Source organism: Anolis sagrei, chromosome 7 (assembly GCF_037176765.1).
Source record: "Anolis sagrei isolate rAnoSag1 chromosome 7, rAnoSag1.mat, whole genome shotgun sequence".
Taxonomy (NCBI): Eukaryota; Metazoa; Chordata; class Lepidosauria; order Squamata; family Dactyloidae; genus Anolis; species Anolis sagrei.
Genome location: NC_090027.1, coordinates 35,250,915 through 35,269,045, shown reverse-complemented (window position 1 = coordinate 35,269,045; position 18,131 = coordinate 35,250,915). Strand labels below are relative to the sequence as shown.

General features: G+C 43.0%; 1 protein-coding gene across 1 annotated transcript in view; it reads left to right on the top strand.

Annotated features, from left to right (window-relative positions):
• The first annotated feature begins 1,809 nt into the window (after positions 1-1,809).
• GRAMD1B (GRAM domain containing 1B) overlaps positions 1,810-18,131 on the top strand; it is a 279,261-nt gene continuing 262,939 nt past the window's right edge. The window contains exon 1 of the mRNA XM_060787708.2: positions 1,810-2,178. The gene's annotated coding sequence lies outside the window, so the exon portion shown is untranslated. The remainder of the gene's footprint in view (positions 2,179-18,131) is intronic.

The window sequence follows — 18,131 nt, the reverse complement described above, 5'->3', positions numbered from 1 at the left end:
GCTATTGTTCTCTCAACCCTGCTATACGCCTGTGAGACGTGGACTGTTCTGTCGCCACTGGGCCTGTACACAATGTCTTTATTCTACAGGACACACACTTTAAACCCAGTGGGAAGCCGGGGTGCCCGAAGAAAGATTGTTAGAGACTTCCAGAAGTAATGGGCTTTAGAGTTCTTTAAAAGTACAACAAAGTCTTTATTAAGGAACAAATCTTCAAACAAAACTTCAAGGCTTTACTATTCTAGTCTTTAAGAGACTGGCACTAACTTGGTTTAACTGTACTATCTCAACATGAGGAAGAACCCTTTATAATCTCTCCCAGGCCGTCCATCACCTAGGCCTCACTGGTCTGGGTATAACTGCCGATCCCAAATGCGTCTGGAAACCGAGTAACCTACCAGACGAAGCTACAAGATATTTAGCTGGAATTCTGTGGTTCTGTAATGCTGTCCTGTGGAAACTTCAGGGCTGTTTTCCCCTCTGGTGCTGTGAGGCTGAGAGGCTGTGAGCTCTCAGCCAGAGCCTTTGGGACCTTTTCCTTCCGTTTCCCTGGAACTGGATAGTTAGTTAGGACCCCGGATGGTCTTGAGGAATGAAGCCTTTCCTACGGGACAAACTGATTTGCGTCCTATAGGCTGGCTTCCTTGTGAGTAACTGACTAAAATGGTTCCTCTCTCTTCCCAAAACCCAGGAAAAGGGGCGGAACCAATGCTAAATGAAGATGGACAGGGGGCTTGCCCTATGACTGCAAACTATAACAGGAAGCCACCCTGCTGCAAAATCCCAAGCCTGGGATTGCAAACAAACCTTTAGTTCAAAGCAAATAAAATTGGAGCTCCTGGAACAGCTGTTCCAGAACATGGACTGTCTACAGACGTCACATGCAACTCCTGGAATGATTCCATCAGTATTGCCTCTGGAAAATCCTGCAAATCTCTTGGGAAGACAAGCAGACAAATGTCGGCGTGCTGGAAGAAGCAAAGACCAGCACTGATGCAATGGTCCTCCACCATCAACTTCGATGGACCGGCCATGGTGTCCGGATGCCTGACCTCCGTCTCCCAAAGCATTCACACCTAGCTCCAGCAGACAAGATTTCCTTGTCCCACCCTAGTATTTCCAAAGATATATAAACCCATTTTCCTAGTTCCAACAGACCTCACTACCTCTGAGGATGCTTGCCATAGATGCAGGCGAAACGTCAGGAGAGAATGCCTCTAGAACATGGCCATATAGCCCCAAAAAACCTACAACAACCCATCCCAGATATTGTGTGCCATGATCAGAGGTTGTTTTAGTTTCTGAGGACAAGCCCCAGGTTTCTTTATGCAAAGTCAAAATGAAGCTGAAAACGACACCAGAATTGAAGAGCAAGCTTTGCATGTGGCCTTGCAAAAGAGTCAGTGTCCCATGCCAAGCTCTGTAAACACCTGAGCCATCCTGCTCCAGAGGATATCGGAAGCAAGAAGCATTGAAATCTGCTCTAAATCCAGAAATGAATTGACTCCGCTCCATAATTGGACCTGGCCACATCCTCTCCCCAAACTCCAGATGAGGATTTGGTTTCCTTTCTCCTGCACCTTTCTAATAATAGCCTTCCAGTCAGACCTTATTGGCTTGGTACGTTTGTTCAGCGGGGCTGCCTGTGTTCTTTGTCAGGACTCCTTTAAATCTCTGTTATTGTTTCCCCTTTCCCTTGGGAAGGCATCGCTAAAAGCCGCAGAATCCTAGGAAGGAGAAATCAAAGGGGGAAATGGATTGGAAAATGCACGAATAGAGAAATACACATCTCCAGAAGAGAAGCACATGCTGCTGTTTGGTATCCTTCAGCTATCTGAGGGTTAACAAGAGAAGAGCTCTTGTACAAGCAGGGGATGTTCCTGGCAGTGAAAGGTGGATCTGTTTCTGGATGTAAGAAAACGGCTCACTGTTCAGTCCAACAGCAGCCAGTGGTTTGGGCTGAGACATTTGAAGATCCGGCGTCTCACTATGAACCGAAAACTGCCTTCCTTCCACAGATATCCTCTTTGCATCCAGATGTTGATCTCCATCTCCCCCCACATGGCTGGGATTTAGCTCAGGGAGAGATGCTGCTGTAAGGAATTCCCTTTCAGAAGATCTTTGACAGGGGTTCCCCAGCTTCTCTGGATGAATGAGCAGCTTTCAGATCCACACAAGGTAAGCCTTCCCGTTTGACAGAAGCAGTCTAGTTCTCATTCTCGGAGGCAACAACAACAAAAAAGGCTCTCATGATGGTAGTTTTCATGCTGAAAGAGGTTGGCATTGACTGCTCCCTATCCTGATATATGTAACTTACTGTTTTCAAACTGTTAACCTAAGAAACTATTTGAATTGTTGGGTTGTTGTGAGTTTTCCGGACTGTCTGGCCATGTTCCAGAAGCATTCTCTCCTGATGTTTCGCAGGCATCTACAGCAGGCATCCTCAGAGGTGATGTGAGGTCTGTGGGAAACTATGAAAATTGGTAATGTTGAAGGTTTTCATGGCCAGAATCACTGTGAATTTTCTAGGCTATATGGCCATGTTCAAGGAGCATTCTCTCCTGATGTTTTGCCTGCATCTATGGCAGGCATCCTCAAAGGTTGTGAGGTCTGTTGCAAACTAGGAAAATTGGTATTGTTGAAGGTTTTCATGGCCAGAATCACTGTGAATTTTCTAGGCTATATGGCCATGTTCAAGAAGCATTCTCTCCTGACGTTTCGCCTGCATCTACGGCAGGCTTCCTCAGAGGTTGTGAGGTCTGTTGGAAACTACGAATATTGGTAATGTTGAAGGTTTTCATGGCCAGAATCACTGGGTTGCTGTGAGTTTTCTGGACTCTGTGGCCATGTTCCAGAAGCATTCTCTCCTGACGTTTCGCCTGCATCTATGGCAGGCATCCTCAGAGGTTGTGAGGTCTGTTGCAAACCAGGAAAATTGGGTTTATATAACTGTAAAGTGCAGAGTGGGAAAAAGAAACAGTAAATAAAGAACAAAATTCAAACACAGGGGAACTCCAGACAAGTAACAAACAAGAACAGCTAATCACCTCTCAACAAAGGATTCCTGCCAGGCAGTAACAAGCCGTGCCTAAAACTGTCAGGCCATCAAATGCTAATCAAGGTGGCCAATTGAAACATTCCCACCTCACTTCAACATACAAGAGTTTTTTCTCCCACCCTGGACTTTCCACAGATATATAAACCCAATTTTCCTAGTTTCCAACACACCTCACTACCTCTGAGGATGCTTGCCATAGATGCAGGCGAAAAGTCAGGAGAGAATGCTTCTAGAACATGGCCATATAGCCTGAAAAACCTACAACAACCCAGTGATTCCGGCCATGAAATCCTTCGACAAAGAGATTGGCATTGACTGCTTCCAATCCTGATATGTAACTTATTGTTTTCAAACTGTTAACCTAAGAAACTATTTGAATTGTTAGGTTGTTGTGATTTTTCCGGGCTGTATGGCCATGTTCCAGAAGCATTGTCTCCTGACATTTTGCCTGCATCTATGGCAGGCATCCTCATAGGTTGTGAGGAAATGTCAGGAGAGAATGCTTCTGGAACATGGCCACTCACAACCTTTAGGGAAGCCTGCCATCGATGCAGGCAAAACATCAGGAGAGAATGCTTCTGGAACATGGCCAGCTCAGAAAACTCACAACAACCCAGTGATTCTGGCCATGAAATCCTTCAACAAAGAGATTGGCATTGACTGCTTCCAATCCTGATATGTAACTTATTGTTTTCAAACTGTTAACCTAAGAAACTATTTGAATTGTTGGTTGTTGTGATTTTTCCGGGCTGTATGGCCATGTTCCAGAAGCATTCTCTCCTAACGTTTTGCCTGCATCTATGGCAGGCATCCTCATAGGTTGTGAGGAAATGTCAGGAGAGAATGCTTCTGGAACATGGCCACTCACAACCTTTAGGGAAGCCTGCCATCGATGCAGGCAAAACATCAGGAGAGAATGCTTCTGGAACATGGCCAGCTCAGAAAACTCACAACAACCCAGTGATTCTGGCCATGAAAGCCTTTGATAATATATTTGAACTGTTTGATAAGCAACTTATGTGATTGTTCTGAATGCCTTACTTTCTACATTTCTGTCTTTTTCAAGCATCTGAAGTTGTTGCCAGGGAGTGACGGTAAAGCTATTAACATGGATTTAGTGCTAAGCTAGTTTTTATACATTTGTTCTTTGGGAATTGGGTTGACAAATGTGATCCTTTGCAAAATAACAAGAAAGCAAACATCCCGGTGTTTAATATAACAGGAGAGATGCAAAACACATCTTTCCACTAATGTTCTGACCAGAGTAACCAAGCTTTCCTTATCTGTAGTTAACATTTCTTTCGTATCTCCGGAACACAGCTCCAGGGCTTTGTATTGGATGTTTGCCTTATCAAATGAGTGCCTCAAAGTGTTGTATTTTGAACAGAATAGAATAATGGCAGACAAGGAACGAGCCCCCCAACCTTCTCATCTCAGGTCTGGTATAAAGTCAATGTGTATGCCATGTAGTTAAGCAAATTGCACTGAGTTTGGACAGAATAGTCAAATATAGACCTCGACGAGCATTGGTTTTCATTTTTCTGGAATGGCTGACCAAAATTGCCCAAATCAAGAGCTCCATTGGCTATTTTTGACCCTGAGCAGTAGATCTGTAACTTGATGTCAGAGAACAATTTGCTTTTCTGTTTTGTGGCCTGAGCATATGTGTGAGAGGATGCATGCTTGGCCACACACACAAAACTCTGTTGGCAGATGTTTTTGGTTAAGCTGTGCTACATTTAAGGCACAGCTTCTTAAAAAGGAAGCAAAGGAGGAATTTTGAAGAACTCCGCAAACCTGTGAGCCAATAATAATAATAATAATAATAATAATAATAATAATTATCTATCTATCTATCTATCTATCTATCTATCTATCTATCTATCTATATCTCCATCTATATAAAGAAAAATGTAATGTTCATTTGTGGGATTAACACAACTCCAAAACCACTGGACGAATTGACACCAAATTTGGACACAAGACACAACCCAATGTATGTTCTTCACTCAAAAAATTGATTTTGTCATTTGGGAGGTGTAGTTGCTGGGATGTATAGTTCACCCACTCCACCAATGATGGAATTGAACCAAACGTGGTACACAGTTCTCCCATGACCAACAGAAAATACTGGAAGGGTTTGGTGGGCATTGTCCTTGAGTTTTGGGAGTTGTAGTTCACCTACATCCAGAGAGCACTGTGGACTCAAACAATGATGTAGCTGGACCAAACTTGCACTCAATACGCCCAAATATGAACACAGATGGAGTTTGGGGGAAATAGACCTTGACATTTGGGAGTTGTAGTCACTGGGATTCACAGTTCACCTACAATCAAAGAGAATTCTGAACCCCATGAATGACAGAATTGGGGCAAACTTCCCACACTGAACCCCCATGAGCAACAGAAAATACTTAAGGCCATCCAATCCAACTCCCTTCATCAGGCCAAGAAAACGTAATCAAAGACCTCCTGACAAAGGGCCATCAATCCATAGATATAGATAGATAGATATGATTCACACACAGAGAGAGATATAGTATCATAGATTTGAAAGAGACCCTTAAAGAAGGACAATGATATTTTACATGTTCCAGGATGGGAAGACCAGACACTCTCCACATCAACACTGACAAAGAAACAGCAACAAATACTGTTTACCCACAAGCATAAAGAAATTACATATATTAGAAACCAACACTTTCTCATTATTTTCCAGATCAACAGACTGGGTCACAGCAACGCGTGGCTGGGGACAGCTAGTAGTTCTATAGACTTTGGTTCTACCCACACATCTTTCCTTTGATAGTTTTTGTGCTGAGTCTCGTGAACTGTGATGCAGCTGGCTGGGAGTCAGCTGAATTAAGATCTCTACTGACCAAAAGGTCATGAGTTTGAAGCCAGCCCGGGTCAGAGTGAGCTTCTGACCAATTCGTGTATCTTGCTGTCGACCTTTGCTCCCTCCTTCAAGGGAGCCTGGGTGTCAGCAACAGGGTTAAAAAAATATCCTATCCAGCCCATTATGGGTGGGACTTCTCATAAGCTCCCTGTCCATATCCTTCATTAAGACCTGGAGTAAAAGAATCAGAGTTAAGATACTACTCTTTCTGTGTTCCTTTCCCTTCTGTCTGTAGAAGAGACCGGGTTGAATGCTTCATTACAGATGTTTCTTTCTACTCTAGCGGAGACAGGCAACAGGTACGCAGCTCTCTCCCTGCATGTAGCTTTCCAAGGCATTTAAGGAGGCTTTCCATTTCCCAGGAAGCCAGCTTGGGTCAGAGTGAGCTTCCAGCCAATTTGTGTAGCTTGCTGTCAACCTTTGCAGCCCGAAAGATAGTTGCATCTGTCAAGTAGGAAATGTAGGTACTGCTTATGGAGGGAGGCTAATTTATGACACCATAAAAATCTTCAGCAAGGATGCAAAAAATTAGGAAATACTTTATCAGTGTCACAAATGGATGGGGAAGCGACAGCTCCCCTGGTGGCCAGAATACCATCATGAAAAAGCTGGAATGTTAAATAGCCTCTGTGTGTCTGTCTATATATGTTGTGTGTCCATGGCATTGAATGTTTGCCATGTATATGTGCATTGTAATCCAGCCTGGGTCCCCTGAAGGGCGGAATATAAATACTGTAAATAAATAAATAAAGTTACACATGAGCCAAAAATGTCATGTGGCAGCAAAGGGGAAAAAAAAAATGGGATATGGCCTGCAGAAATAGAAGATTAGTGTCTAGATCCAGGTAAATCATGCTACCCATGCTCTATTCTGCCTTGGTCAGACTACATCTGGACTCACACTGTGTCCAATTCTGGGCACTGCAATTGAAGGAAGATGTTGACAAGGTGGAATGTGTCCAGAGGAGGGTGACTCAAAGGATCAAGGGTCTGGAGAACAAGCCCTATGAGGAGCGGCTTAAAGAGCTGGGGATGTTTTGCCTTCAGAAGAGAAGGCTGAGAGGAGATACAATGAGGGCCATGTATAAAGATGTGAGAGAAAGTCATAAAGAGGAAGGAGGAGGCTTGTTTTCTGCTGCCCTGGAGACTAGGACACAAAACAATGGCTTCAAACTACAGAAAAGGAGATTCCACCTGAACATTAGGAAGAAGTTCCTGACTGTGAGAGATGTTCAACAGTGGAACTCTCTGCCTTGGAGTCCAGTGGAGGCTCCTTCCTTGGAGGATTTTAAACAAAGGCTGGTTGGCCATCTGTCTATGGTGCTTTGAAGGTGATTTTCCTTTTTCTTGGCAGGGGGTTGGACTGGATGGTCCATGAGGTCTCTTCCAACACAAGGATTCTATGATTCGTCCGATGTCAATGAAGGATATCCACTATGGATTTTTATTTTTTGCTTTCAAAGATCAAATTGTGGGTGAGAACTGTACAATTTTCTTCCTGGAAACGGTGGCAGAAAGGACATTATCACGAGATAAACATTTGACTGTGAATCTGGGCTCCTCTTTGCTGCACGGTGAGTAGCTTTTGTCAGAGCGCAGGTGCAGCTGAAATTTACAGATCACTGCAAATGGATGTTCTTCATTGAAATACAGTGCTTTAATCAATCCAGTAATGGTTGTCAGTGTGGTTTCCTTTCTTCCCTTCTGCCGACTGATTCAACTAGCGCTGGGTAAAAAAAAAAAAAAATCTTGCAAATTGAACAGTAATAATAATAAACTGTACTGAGATTCCAGAATATTTACCATCTCTGTGAAAATGTGTAATTTTGTTCCTTTCTGTTCTCAGTGCTGGGGCAAATTCAACACGGACAATATTTTTAAAAGATGCATTGCCTGATGAACACGATTCTGTTTGAAGAGAGATGATTTTTCTGTGAGCTAGAAAAAAAATATATTTTCGCTCTTATTAGCATTTGCTGATCAGATCAGTCTGTTCCCAGCTTCTAAGAGTTCAGCTGGGGGCGAGACATGAGAATTAGCATGAATATGATAAAAGGCAATGCAAGCAAAGACGGGATGTTCCCCAGGGAACACGTTTTACCTGTTCAGCACAAAGGTCTTTTTTTCCATTTGTTGGAATCATTGAGTTGGAAGAGGCCACAAGGACCATCCAGTCCAACCTTTGGCCATGCAGGAAAAACACAATCGAAGTGTTGGATAGCTCTACTAAGATGCTACAGGTAGGACATCATGCTGTCCTGAACTGAATGAGCACATGCCACGTGGCATAGGGTGAAACAAGTCTACATAAGAAGATAAGGTAAAGGCTTCCCCTGACGTTAAGTCCAGTTGCATCCGACTCTGGGGGTTGGTGCTCATCTCCCTTTCTAAGCCAAAGAGCTGGCATTGTCCATAGACACCTCCAAGGTCATGTGGCCAGCATGACTGCATGGAGCACCGTTACCTTCCCACCAGAGCGGTACTTATTGATCTACTCACCTTTGCATGTTTTCAAACTGCTAAGTTGGCAGGAGTTGGGGCTGACAGTATGGGCTTAGTATAGTTTTGTGGGTTTATTTGCAACGCTACCATCTGTGGACACAGACGCACACATATACCTTCATTGAGCATTTCTGGTTGCCTAATGCATCTTGTGTAACAGACAGAGTGATAAATGCTGTGCCCTTCAGACCTTGCCTCACAAGGCATTGTCTTGGAGTGACTGCTGCAAACACAGTTAAGTGTGTAATCATTGCACCCACACAAAAGAGACAACGAGGTGTACACTTCATCCGTTACTAAGAAACCTTGTTTTATGATTGTCCTTACTCCACATCTGTTCTGCACCTTTAAACCCCTCTTCTCCCTTTAAATGCATCACAGTTATGCTTGACAAACATCCTACAAGTGGTCTTTTGATTTCTGTCTTGCTTCTGAGCTGTTTGAAACTGGGGTCCCTCAGGGTTCAGTTTTGTCCCCCATATGTTTTTATTGTGATCCTTTTCTGGTGCACAAGCCTTCTTGGAAGACACTGATTTTCTGGATCCATTTCAAACTGGTTTCAGGATTGGTTACAGAACTGAAACAGCATTGGTCTCCTTGGTGGATGATCTACGAAGAGAGCTAGACAGGGGGAGTGTGTCCTTGCTGGTTCTCCTGGACCTCTCAGTGGCTTTTGATACCATCGACCATGGTATCCTTCTGGGCCGTCTCTCTGGGATGGAGCTTGGAGGCACTGCTCTGCAGTGGCTTTGGTCCTTCCTGGAGGGACGGACCCAGATGGTGGAGCTGCGGGACTCCTGTTTGACCCCCTGGTTGGTAGCCTGAGGGGTCCCTCTGGGTTCAATTCTGTCCCCCATGCTGTTTAACATTTACATGAAACTGTTGGGAGAGATCATCCGGAGTTTTGGAGTTTGGTGCCAAATTTGTGCAGACTACTGCAATGCTCTCTACTTGGGGCTGCTTTTGCAGATAGTTCGGAAGCTTCAAATGGTCCAGAGATTAGCAGCCAGGTTATGACATGTGATCCAATACAACAGCCAGCAGAGTGTTTGCTGTGGACTCATCTTGTTGTGTTTCAAATAATAATAATAATTTGGATTCATTATCCACTAGGCAAAACTTGGCAAAACTTTCAAAATTAAATTATTATTTCATTATTTGTGATTTTTTATGATAGAACCAATTAGGAACTGCCATTTATAATGAAATTTTGAGAGTTTTGTTAGAATTCTGAAGTTTTCACCACCAGAACTTTAGTTTTGTAAGTACTTTAGAACCACTTAGAACCATGGATTGACCAGGCCTATTACCCACCTGCAAGTCGCTTCTGGTGTGATACAATTGCCTGTCTGAAAGGACATTGCCCAGGGGATGCCCGGATGTTTTGATGTTTTACCATCTTTGTGGGAGGCTTCTCTCATGTCCCCACATGGGAAGCTGGAGCTAAAAGAGGGAGTTCATCTACACTCTTCCCGGATTCAAACCTCCGATCTCTCAGTCTTCAGTACTTGTTCTGTCACCGCTGGGCCTGTAGTTAGTTAACTTTAGTACAGGATGTGTAACCTTTGCCTAGCGGGAAGCCAGGGGTCTAAAGAGAAGTTCTCAGAGGTTTCCAATACAAAGAATCTTCAGATGGCTATAGAAGTACAATAAAGTCTTTTATTAATGAAATCAAACAGGAACTTCAAGGCTTTCTTGATAAAGTATTGGTTCTCTCAATCTTGTCCACAGGGGACAGGCACTATCTTCAATAACGTTTTCTTTAAAGGAAAATTCCCCTTTTTAACTTCTCCCAGGCTGACTGAAATCCAACCCCCACTGATGTGTGCTCCGCTACTGGGCCGAACTGCTTCTTGGACCTACCAGCAAGGCAGTGGATATTCTCCAACTGGAGTTCTTTAGTCTTTAAGGCTGTTTTCCTGGAAATTCCCAAAGCTGTAGGAATGCTTCCCTGGAGTTCTTTAGGGGACTCTTAAAGCTGTTCTCCCCTGGGAATTCTTTCCCTTCTGTTGGAATTTCTGTAACCCTGGAAATTCTTAAAGGTTGAAGCCTTTGTACAGGGGAAGTTACACACATCCTATACAAAAGCTAACCTGGCTGAGACTAACTAAGAAATGGCTCCCTTCCCTCCAAAGCCTAAAAGGGGGGCGGAGCTAGAGAACCCAATGATAATTGACAGGTGGCTTGCCCTATGACTGCAGCCAAAAGAAGCCACCTATCTGCAGAGTCCCTGAAACTTAGGACTACAAACAATTCAATGCAAAGCAAACAATTGGAGCTCCTGGTACAGCTGTTCCAGAACAGTACTGCTGGCACAAGGGTTTAACCCATTGCGCAACTGAGGACTTTGATTTTTCATGTTGCTCCTGACGCGAAAAAAAATTACCCACCTGATTTATTCGTTACCCACCTGATTAATCACCCCTCTTCCATTCCAGTTCATTTCAACGAGGCTTGTGTAAAAGAGCATCCCTCTGTGTTGCCCATTAATGCTCCATGCTAATTGATGGCTAGGAGCATTTATTGCCAACACTCCAAATAGATTGTAGCTGCACTCTTCAGTTCAGTACATCCTTCTTTGTACTCTTTTTGTGTGCCTTCAAATTGTTTCTGACTGATTACAATCCTCTCACAGCGTTTGCTTGGCAATATTTGTTTGGAAGCTTTTGCTATTGCCTTCCTCTGAGGCTGAGAGAGTGCTTCTAAGGTCTTCCATGGCTGAACAGGGATCCAAACCCCAATTTTCAGAGTTGTACTCCAACAGTCAAGCAATGCTGGTTCTGTACCCTGTGTGAGCCAAAAAAAAATTGGTGGTTTTGAAATGCCAGTATGTGTGAAATGCACAAAGGTGTTGTTCACATCTGGTTTGACTGAGACCATCTTCTTCTCTCTCTGTGAATGAGAGGGAGAAGCTAATGCAAAAGAACAGGCTGTCACCTTCTTTTGGTGGTGACACTCACGGTTGTGACAGGTGGCACGCTGGAAAGAGCAGAGGCCCAACCTCACTGGCCCTTTCCCCTTTTAACAAGTACAGTCCTAAAGGAACAATCCACTTGCTTTGACAGGTTGACTTTTGGACAGAAATCATCCATATATTGAAGTGGGGAAGCATCCTTTCCAGTGTAATTGCCTCTCATTTCCTCAGTTATTTCTACAGCTGAACACATTGGATGTTTCTCATTTAGGCTGGATCTATACTGCCAAAGATAATCCAGATTATCTTCTGACACCCCCTTGCAACCTCCCAGGGGTCCCGACCCCCAGGTTGTGAAACGTTGTTATAGAATATGAGTATCTAAAACAGAAATAATTCTCGAAATGTGAGCAGATAGGACACATCTTTTTCCAGCTTCTTTTCCTTTTCTAAGCTCTTTTTCTCTGCTGCGCCTGGTACCTCTCCAGACTGAGGATGTGAGCTTTTATTAGATGGCATTGCCTCCAAAATGGGTTTTATTAGTTTTCCTTTATTTAGTGTCAGTGTGGGCAGCCAGGAAATGAAGGGAGAGGGGGACCTTTTCTGATCCCTTTTTTGACAGCCTCCTTCAGAATTAAAAATTAATCAGTCTTTACAGCTTTTTGTACATTAGGACTCAGAGAGAAAGCCATTCAAAGCCAGCTGCCTGTTCTGTTATTGCTTCTTTCCCATGTACTGTCCCTTCTCTTTGTTGAGCTGCTTTTCTTTCCTCTCAAGTAAACATAGTGAGAGAAAAGGAGGGAGAGGGAAGCAGAGTAAAGGAAAGGTAAGGGAGTTGGTCATTTCCATTTTATACAAAACTCACAAGTGAAATGTTTGACTGAATGAACCTTGGGAAGTCTGACTTGGCCACGGTGGTACACGCTCTGGTCACATCCCACCTTGACTACTGCAACGCTCTCTACGTGGGGCTGCCCTTGAAGACGGCCCGGAAGCTTCAGCTAGTCCAGCGCGCGGCAGCCATGTTACTAACTGGAGCAGGACGCAGGGAGCATACAACGCCCTTGTTGTTCCAGCTCCACTGGCTGCCGATCTGCTACCGGGCCCAATTTAAGGTGCTGGTGTTATCCTACAAAGCCCTAAACGGTTCCGGCCCAAAATACCTTTCGGACCGCATCTCGGCCTATGAGCCCACGAGGACCTTGAGATCGTCTGGGGAGGCCCTTCTCTCGATCCCGCCTGCCTCACAGGCACGCCTGGCGGGGACGAGGGATAGGGCCTTCTCAGTGGTGGCCCCCCGGCTGTGGAACACCCTCCCTGTTGACATCAGACAGGCGCCCTCCCTTATGTCCTTCCGTAAGAGCCTGAAGACATGGCTATTCGAGAAGGCATTTAACTGAATGCTACAGTAACTGGAAATGACAACTGGAACGGAATATGGACTACGAGATTGGTTATGATTCTACGATAAGACGGAGCGGATTATTTTAGTGTAATTAGATGATAGTGTATTAGTAATATGTTGGTTTTTGTCGTCGTAGCTTATTGTAAAATATGTTTTTTATATGTTGTACACCGCCGCGAGTCGCCCTAGGGCTGAGAGCGGCGGTTAACAAATGCAGCAAATAAATAAATAAATAAATAAATGATGATTTTAAGAAGTTATACTAACCTGTAAAAATGGGCTAGTTATAACAGACTGCTTAGCCTTGATATTCCCCAGTGTGGATCCAATAAGTTGGGGAATCTTTCCCAAGTTTATTTATTTATCATGTCAGGAGCGAACCAAAACAGTTGTATTGCATTAAAAATGAACAAACAAACAAACAAAACACAAAGTTTGCAGACTTGGTATTCTATTAAATACCAAGTGAGTTCAAAAGCAGTTTGTTGCCTCCACATTTCTCCTTCTGATGACATTACTTATATGCCGTCGCACCTGGGGGCTATAACTCTTAGTGAAAGAGACATAGATGTGACATCTTTCCCCCAGGGGATTGCTTCTTGCCTTCCTTTAAAGAACTGGAACTCCCAAGGACCAAAACACTGTAGATAACTCAAAATAGGTTTTATTGTCCACAAAAAGTTATCCCTTTAAGGCAATAAGCTGGAAGTTTTAAAGGGGGTAAATGAAATACACATTACAGTCTCTGGTTGTCTTGGGTCCAAGGAGATTTCGCAGCCGAGAAGCTTTTCAAGGTTCCCTCTTTCTTAATGGCTGTGAATGACGGAGCAACCCCCAGTCCAATGCCTATGTTGAAGGCACAGAGTCTTCCTTTTGATGCCAAAGGACTGGTTTGAAGGCGCTTGGGTCTCCTCAATGTTGTCCAGGGTGAGCTGGGCATGAAGTATGAATCCCAAGGGTAAAAACCTTAGAATTGGTGATGAGAGGTAACTTAATTAAAGGCTTTAGAGCCAAGTCTCTTTCTAATGTCTATCGGATAGAAAGTTTGATGGTAGAATGGAAAAGGAAAAGCTCTGCCCTCCTCCAGGAAGAGGTGGAACCAAGCAATTGAGCTGAGGAAGCAATATAACTGGTGCAAACAACATTGATTGACAGCTATAAATATCCAATCAATTCAACTATACATTTACAAACTAGGCAAGTTTGGGCATGTTATACAGTTTAAACCTTTGCAAATTAAAGTTCTACATATAGGTGGCGCTACTTGCGCTGTCACAACTTATTCCATCCACACTGCATCTGAGGCCCCATCTACACTGCCATATAAAATCCAATTGTCTGCTTTGAACTAGATTATATGGCAATGTAGACTCGTATAATCCAGTTCAAAGAAGATAGTGTGGATTATCTGCTTTAATAATCTGGATTATGTAGCATTGTACATCCAGCCTGAGTCCCCTCCTACACTGCCATATACAATCCAGATTATCTGCTTTGAACTGGATTATATGGCAGTGTAGACTCATAATCCAGTTCAAAGCAGATACTGTGGATTATCTGCTTTGATAATCTGGATTATGTGGCAGTGTACATCCAGCCTGAGGCCCCTTCTACACTGCCATATACAATCGAGATTATCTGCTTTGAACTTGATTATATGGCAGTGTAGATTTATATAATCCAGTTCAAAGCAGATAGTGTGGATTATTTGCTTTGATAATCTGGATTGTGTAGCATTGCACATCCAGCCTGATGCCCCTTCTACACTGTCACATAAAATCCAGAAATGCTTTGAACTGGATTATATGGCAGTGTAGACTCATATAATCCAGTCAAAAGTGTGGATTATCTGCTTTAATAATCTGGATTATGTAGCAATGTACATCCAGCCTGAGTCCCCTCCTACACTGCCATATACAATCCAGATTATCTGATTTGAACTGGATTATATGACACTGTAGACTCATATAATCCAGTTTAAAGAAGATAGTATGGATTATCTTCGTTGATAATATTGATTATGTGGCAATGCACATCCAGCCTGAGGCCCCTTCTACACTACCATATACAATCTAGATTATCTGCTTTGAGCCGGATTATATGGCAGTGTAGACTCATATAATCCAGTCCAAAGCAGATACTGTGGATTATCTGCTTTGATAATCTAGATTATGTGGCAATGTACATCCAGCCTAAGGCCCCTTCTACCCTGCCATATACAATCCAGATTATCTGCTTTGAATTGGATTATATGAGTGTAGATCCAGTTTGGATCTACACTTTCATATAATCCAGTATTTGATCTGAGATTATCTGCTTTAAACAGGATTATGAATCTACACTGCCATATAATCCAGTTCAAATCAGATAATATGGGATCAGAAACTGGATCATGTGGCAGTGTAGAAGGGGCCTCATATAATCCAGTTCAAAGCAGATAATGTGGACTATCTGCTTTGATAATCTGGATTATATGGCAGTGTAGATCCAGCCTTGAGCCCCTTCTACACTGCCATATGATCCTGCTCTGGACTTGATTATCAAAGCAGATAGTCCAGATTATCTATTTTGAACTGCATTAGGTGAGTCTACGCTGCTATATAACAACTTCAAAACAGATAATCTGGATTTTATATGCCAGTGTGGAAGGGGACATAGATTGTGTCTACATGGCTAAAATAAAATGAATGTACTATTTAGCCACTGCAGGGAATCCACATGATGCATGGCTACAACTGCAGCACAATTACCGCATCCAGATTTTATTCTGGGTGCATCTACACTGTAAAATTAATGCAGTTCAATGTCACTTTTATCACCATGGCTCGATTCTATGGAATCTTGGAAGTTGCAGTTTGGCACTCTTTGGCAGAGAAGGCTCACAACATTATGAGACTACAACTCCTGTGATTTATTTATTTATTTACAACATTTATATTCTGCTCTTCTCACCCCGCAGGGGACTCAGGGCGGATTACAATGTACATATACGCGGCAAACATTCAATGCCATAGACACACAACATATATAGACAGACACTCAGAGGCTACTTAACATTCCAGCTTTTGGCCACCAGGGGAGCTGTCACTTCACCGTCCATTTGTAACACTGATGAAGTACTTCCTCATTCTTTGCATACTTCCTGGAGATTTTTATGGCCTCGTAAATCAGTTAAATTAGCTTCCCCACATAAGTGGTACCTAAATTTCCTACTTGACAGATCCAACTGTCTTTCGGACTGCAAAGGTCGACAACAAGCTACACAATTTTGGTCGGAAGCTCACTCCGACCCAGGCTGGCTTTGAACTCATAACATTTTGGTCAATAGTGATCTTAGTGCAGTTGACTCCCAGCCAGCCAGTTGTGCATCTTCCCTTTGTTAATCCAGCTGGGTCCATCCCTGTTCTGCAAGAGGCATGGTGAGCAATAAACAAATATTGTTAATACATTAATGAAGGCACTGAGTATCGTTGCTGCAGCAACTGAGTCTGGTAAGACCTCCCAGCAATGAAGAAGAATGGGTTAGAATAGCAAAAATAAAGGTTTTGTGGGATTATGTAGTGATCATTTATTTGTTTGACTTGTCTGTTATCAATAGTAGCATAAGCACATCATGATCTTCAATTTCCTATGATCTGAAAAGGAGGGCAGCTAAAAATAGAAGTTACCTTTTCAGCTTTCACTAAATTGCAGGCACAATGTACCATTTCAGGGTACATACATTGAAATGGAGAACACATTTTCCCCCCTATTAATGAGGTTTAAAGACTACGTGCAAAATTCAGTGCGGGGATACAAATTGACGGAATCAATGGGAACTTGGTAGGAAGGCAGAGAGATGCATTAATTCTCATCCTTTTTGTATGTTGAAATTATGTTTCTTTTCCCAAATTGTAGGATGCACCTCCTCTGCAGACTAATAAGGCCCTTTCTAGACTGCCATTTAAAATCCAGATTATCTACTTTGAACTGAAATTGCATTATATGGCAGTGTAGACTCATATAATCCAGTTCAAAGCAGATAATGTGGATTATATGGCAGTGTAAAAGGAGCCTCAGTCAGCATGAGCTAAAGTTCAGTGGATAGAATACATACTTTAGTGGAGTAAACTCCAGATTCATTCTTGCCATTGCTAAATAAAGAGACATCTCAGGTAAAAGAGCAAGGAATTACTCATAAATTGTTGAGCAAATACTCCAACTGAGTAATGAGTCCTTGGTAAAATGAATAATCTATGTATTCATACTCCGTAGGTGCCCAAAGGAGGATCGAATTGGTCACAGCCCCATCCACACTGCCATATAATGCAGTTTCAGAATGCAGTTTAACTGCATTTATTTTATATTTATTTATTTACGCCACCCTTCTCACTTGGAAGGGGACTCAGAGCGGCTTACAAGATATATATCTTCTAAATAAATAAAAATATAATGTTTGTTTGTGGGATTAACATAACTCAAAAACCACTGGACAAATTTCCGCCAAATTTGGCCACAAGATACCTACTAATCCAAGGAGTGATCATCACTCAAAAAAATTATTTTGCCATTTGGGTGTTGTAGTTGCTGGGATTTATAGTTTATTTACAATCAAAGAGCATTCTGAACTCCTCCAACCGGGGGGGGGGGGGGGGGCTTGAGGGGCCATAGCAGAGCACCTGATGAACCAGCCTGGACACAGCATATTATTTGATAACACAGAAATGCTGGACCACTCTCACAACCACCATGTCAGACTACACAGAGAAGCCATTGAAATCCACAAGCATGTGGACAATTTCAACAGAAAGGAAGAGACCATGAAAATGAACAAAATCTGGCTACCAGTATTAAAAAAACTCTAAAATTACAACAGCAAAACAGCAGAGGGGAAACAACCAGGCACATCTTAACACCTCTCAACAAAAGATTTTCCCAGGCTCAGCCAGGCCTTCAAATGCTAATGAAGGTGGTCAGTTGAAACATTCACACCTAGCTCCAGCAGAGAAGAGCTCTTTGCCCCACCCCAGCCATTCCACAGATATATAAACCCATTTTCCTAGTTCCAACAGACCTCACTACCTCTGAGGATGCTTGCCATAGATGCAGGCGAAACGTCAGGAGAAATGCCTCTAGAACATGGCCCTATAGCCCGAAAAAACCCACAAGAAAACAACAATTGCCTTGTTTCCAACAGACCTCACAACCTCTGATGATGGCTACCATAAATGTGGGCAAAACATCAGGAGAGAATGCTTCCAAAGCATAGCCATACAGCACATAAAACTCACAGCAAAGCAGTAAAGCGCTTCTTAATGCCCTAGATGATTCATATAGCATTTCTGTTTGAAACTTGCAGGCATCACCAGATTAG